Below are 5,351 nucleotides of genomic sequence, written 5' to 3'. Positions count from 1 at the left end.
TTCCTGCTTCCAAAGATGGCACTCATTCCCTCTCCTCATGCAGCCTTGAGTGCAAGTGCTCTTTGTTATAGCTGTGTGTCCAGCATGACAGGCACACAGTGGGGCAGCAGGGAAATCCTGCAGTTGGAGCCGAGCCCTGAAGGAGACGAGTGAAAGAAGAGCCGACACCTCAGTGAGGATGGACTCGTGTGTGTGTGTGTGTGTGTGTGTGTGTGTGTGTGTGTGTGTGTGCAAGGTCTCCAGTTTAGCTGATTGTGTGGACTGTGGCAGGAGATGGGAGCCAACCAGCTCCCATGTGCCAGCCAGCAGCCAATACTTCTGTACCTCTGCCCCTTCTCTAAGCTTTTCCTCAGGTAGGAGACATGGAAGGCCTACATACTAACACTCCATGTTAAGGCAAAAGGGAAAACCACAGTTTCTTAAAATGTAAAAAGTTGGGAAACACTGTAGGGCCAAGATATCAGGAGCTAAAATCACTGTCCCAGGACAAAGGCCACAGTGGGATGCTGAAAGGTGGGGAAACCAACCAGCCCATGAGATGTCAGATTCCCACCTCTACCAATAATCCTTCTCCATCTAAGGCTGTTCAATGGGGAACAGGACAGGTAACTGTGTACCAAAACTCTCGCCCCATCATTATAGTCCTCTGTTTAAATTCCAAGGCCGACAGCAAGATCTCAGAGTAGAAATTCTATGACTGTCCCAAAACAAAGGGTCTGGTTAGAGAATAAGAATGAGCTGAATTCTTGGATGGAAGCAAGAGAAAACATTTGGTCTGAGAGGCAAGAAACAGGGTGATGAGTGCCAAATTGACCTGGTAAAAGAGCCCCTGGGCTCCTGATGGAGGTTTCATGCAGAAGGGTTATAGGGGAAGGAGGGCAGAAACAAGGAGCCAGGTGCCTGAATTCTGGAGATGAAACTGGGAATGGATTATGTGAAAATGGAAGGAATAGGAAGATCTGGCCCCAGCCAACCCCCACTACTTCCAAAAGAGGAGAGGAGAGATAAGAAGGAAGTGAAAGTTGTTCCAGGAAACTACCCTCCCATAAACAATGCCTAAGATACCCTGAATTTTTGTATAATTTGGAAAGAATTCATGCTCTGAACTTAAGAATTCATGCTCTGAAACCATCAGTAGTGGTAAAAGCAAAGTTTTAAATCAATGATGTATCTATTTTCCCCTCTCCCTTCCTCTCAATATCCCTACTCCCCATAAAGACCCAGAAACTCAGTTCATTAAGATAAAAGAAAAAAGATTAATACAATAATCACTGAGCAATGTCTGTGAAATGGAACTTTTGGTTAGCCACCTACAGTTCCTTTTGGGAAAAAAAGGGTATAAATAAATTCAGTTACAACACACACACAATATGTGGTTTCAGTCTATCATTGTGGATAAGTAGCTGGACACCCAATGAGTGCTGTGCCCTGGCATCCTGGTACCCCTGTGAGACTGTCTTGAGAGGACTGTCTTGTGGAAGGGTCAGGCTGAGGGCAGGGCTACTGCTTTTGGTGGAAACAACAGGAGAGAGGAATTCTGCCTCACTCCAGGGAAGAAACATCTTACCAGAGAGGCCATCGGACAGGGCACTTGAGTTCCCCTCCCTGGAGGTTTGCAGCAGAATCCGAACGGCCCTTCTCAGGTCAGATGCTGTAGGAGCAGCACAGCACTGGGCAGGCAATCACAGCATCTGCCACTCCACACTAAGGCAAGCCCTTCCTAATCAGGGCTTCTCTAGCTTCCCCTCATGTATCAAACTGGGAGAATAATCCCTGCTCTGTTCTCCCCACAACAATGTGGTGACGAAAAACTTACACAACACAAGAGCCTGGAAACTTCACATAATGTAAGCACTGTACAAATACAGCACGACTCCATGGTAATTCAAGTGCTTCGAAGCACTCACCGTCCTCCCAGGCACGAGGAGGGCTGCAGAGGCATCCTGGGACCACACATCCCTGAGGGATCACTGTGATCCCGGTATCTAAGCAAAGACTAGCACCAGGAATTTGCTGGACAAAGCTAGGGAGGTGACAGGCCCACCCTGAAATCCAGACCTTCTAAAGTAGAAGCCTGGCCTCCAAGGGGCTACCTGAGGCATCAGACTAGAGAAGAAACATCTAGGGCCAGGAACTCCACCCAGGTCTGCCTGCCCAGCCCTCAGGCCCCTGGGGGACTCAGGGACTCCTATGGCAAGGAAGGAAGGGAAAAAAGAAATTAAGTCATAAATATGTGATTTTCAGCTTGCAAACGACCTCTGTTATTGTTGCCAGCACCCAGTGTATGTGAGGCCCAGGTGTTACACAGCTAGTGAGAGGCAAAGAAATGCTAGAAGCCAAGCTTCCTACCCCTTGCCCAAGCCACCATACCCCACTGTCTATCAAAATTCCCAACACCTCTCCCTCCTACTGTTATTGTCACTGAGAAAAGCAGGCATCTTGGCAGAGGTAAACTGGAGTTCAAAGGAGGAGTGAGCAGAAAGTAAGAAGGTAACCATGAACAGCCTATAAGATGGCTAAAAAATGGCAGTCTGAAAATCACTGGCATCTTAAGGAGCAGGAGAGAAGACCACGATATGGCACAGGAAGGAAAGGCCCAGGGCTCCATCTCCTAAACAGACACTCAGTCCTTGAGACTTCCACTTTTCTCCACCCCTCTTTAATCTGCTACCCCAAAGAGGCACACTTGCCAAGCTGACCGGAGAGCTCTGAGAGCCAACAAGGTATCTGGCAGAATCCCTCAATTTCAGTTCTCCTTGAACCTGTGCACCTTTGCCACCACTTCATGATCCCAGGTATTGTTTAACAGCAACAGGAGGAGACAAATTCGGGGCAGGCTTTTAATTAAGGACAAATAAGGCTTTTGCCAGAACCCTATTTCAATAAAAGAACAAAACTCCTAATTTAGAGTTTTTCTCTATGTAACTATACAAGCATATGAAGCAATGGCAATGTTACTGTTTTACATGTACATGGCCCTGGATACGTCTCAAAATCTATCATTTCATTTGTTCCTTGTGAACAACCTGTGAGGGACTTGGAAAGTTAGTTATCCCCATTTTGCAAGTGAAGAGAACATGGCAGAGCTTAACCAACATATCTAGGGGTGTACACTAAGAAAGGCAGAGAACACAAATCCTGATTCCCAAAGCCGTGTTCTGTTCCTCTGCTCTTACCATGAGGTTTCCTGGCCTACACTCCCTTACAGGGGAAGGAGGAGAGGTAACTTAGGAGGTTACCTAGACCATCTGCTACCTGCCCCCCAAGGCAGTTCTATTCAGTTAGCTGCCCAAAACACAGCAGCCTGCCTCAGCCTGGGTAATCCATTCCAGAGTTGTGCTTAGCCCAAACCGACTTGGAATCCTACTATCTCAGCATTGAAAAAGCCCTTACTAGTAATCTAACACAATCTCCCTTCAGAGACCTAAATTATTTTCATGTTCTCCTTGGTCTAACCTCACAATTGCCATTGCTCACAACCCCTTACAAGGTACTCCTACCTGGGTAAGGAGCAGCTGGGAACAAACCTGCACCCAGAGAGTGAAGGAGAGGTGAAGTTTCCTGTGTACCCCTCAGGGTAAGGGTTCCCATCACGGCAACTCCTCAATGACAGTGTCCCCAGACTTACCCCACTCAACATTTTCTGCACAGCAGCAGCGAGACACCAAGTGGGAAATGAGACAGGAACCTTACCTTTCTTCTCTTCTCTCAGCTGCTCCCCTGGAGATCATCAAACCCCCATCCAGCACTCCAGTTCCAAACTGAGAATCCCAAATCAGATACACCAAAGTGCAGCTTCTCTCCTTTTGTCCAGGTCCAAAGTCCATGGCTGAGTGGACTCTGAGGGGGAGGAGTCTGGGGGGGGAAGGGGTATGCCCAGGCCCCTCCCCCCCCACTGCAGGCTTCAGTGTCCCTCCCAGAGGTCTATTACATCCCTTCATTCAGCTGGTTTATTAAACCCAGAGTCTGGTGATAGGCAGATCCCCGGTACTATCCCATCTCTTGTCCAGGGAGGGGAAGTCATCCACTGTGAGGGCTGGCAAGTCCGTCTTCTGCTGAGGCTCATGAGAGGAAACAGGCCTTAGAACTGACATGGTCCAGGAGGCTGATTTCTGTGTTAACCTGCAGAATATTTAAACATCATGACACCCTCTAATCTATTATATACCCAAAGGGATTTCTAAGACTCCCTACCTATATTAGACTCCTTGACTCTATCATCAAAAACCCTTCCTTAAACACTCCACAAGGTTATACAAAGTTCCTACCTCACTCACATATTGCACCCCAAAACAGTCATCTCATCAATATGTATACACATATAAGGCTCAAGATACAGGAAAGACAGCACCTAACCGCACTATAGGAAAAGTAACCAAAAGCACTAGTGTGTGGAGACTGTCTTCTAAGAAATACAGAAAAGAACATTCTCCTCCTGTTCTCGCCTTGTGAGTGCCACACACTAATCGCCCTACATCTCCCAAGCTTCTTAGGGTGTGCAGTGTTTTAATCGGCCAGCTCTCCCAGTCTGAACTAAATCCATTCCACACCTAGATGCTGGCACCTTCTACAAGCATTCTTTGCTCCCTTCCCTTCACCCGCACCTCCCCCTCTGCTTCCAAAACTGTGCCATGGATGTAATTCCCAATCTCCGTCAAACTCCTTCCCGGGGCCAACTCCCGAGAGCACTCTCCTGAAACGTTAGAAGCCTGAGTCCTACCAGCAATAGCCCCAGTGATGTTCCAATTTTTCAATCCGGTGGCCCACCCTGGCCGCCCCCTCCCTTCTAAGTGTATTCCTAAACACACACACACACACACACACACACACACACACACACACACACACACACGCACGCGCGCGCGCGCGCGCGCGCTCTCCCCCTTCCTTCCTGTAGGGGCGTGGCGCCCACAAGAACGCCCCCCAACCCAGCCAAGAATTTAGCTCCTCCCACCCTTCTCAGAACCCCGCGTTCGGTGTTCACGGGGAAAGGGGTGACAACGCGACCCTCTCTAGGTTCTGACCCCTACCCCTCCAATGCCCAGACGACCCTCGCCCTATCTGCGCTGGGTCGTTACCTGGGCCCACCCCCACGCCCCCCACCGCCCCGCAACCTCAGCAGGGAGCCGCGGCCCGCCCCAGGTCGGACTCCAGGGCCCAGGCCGGGTCCCGGTTGCCCGCCCAAGCCCCACCCCCTCGACCCCCGGCGGCCCGGCCCTCCCCTCGCACTCCTTTCCCCCTCCCACCATCTACCGCAGCCACTTCCGCCCGTCCTCCGGAAGTGAGCCCCTGGCAAGTGCCACCACCCGACACCCGCCTTATCTGCCCCCCGCCCATCACCACCGCCACCA

The 5,351-nt window shown here is 50.0% G+C and overlaps 1 protein-coding gene across 1 annotated transcript in view; it reads right to left on the bottom strand.

Moving 5' to 3' along the window:
• The window catches only part of MGAT1 (alpha-1,3-mannosyl-glycoprotein 2-beta-N-acetylglucosaminyltransferase), a 17,744-nt gene extending 13,598 nt beyond the window's left edge, over nucleotides 1–4,146 (bottom strand). The window contains exon 1 of the mRNA XM_007460957.1: nucleotides 3,694–4,146. The gene's annotated coding sequence lies outside the window, so the exon portion shown is untranslated. The remainder of the gene's footprint in view (nucleotides 1–3,693) is intronic.
• Nucleotides 4,147–5,351: the final 1,205 nt, after the last annotated feature.

This window comes from Lipotes vexillifer, unplaced genomic scaffold (assembly GCF_000442215.2).
Source record: "Lipotes vexillifer unplaced genomic scaffold, Lipotes_vexillifer_v1.1 scaffold469, whole genome shotgun sequence".
In the NCBI taxonomy this organism is placed as follows: domain Eukaryota; kingdom Metazoa; phylum Chordata; class Mammalia; order Artiodactyla; family Lipotidae; genus Lipotes; species Lipotes vexillifer.
The sequence above is the reverse complement of the archived record's forward strand: the minus strand, read 5'-3'. Positions and strand labels throughout refer to the sequence as shown.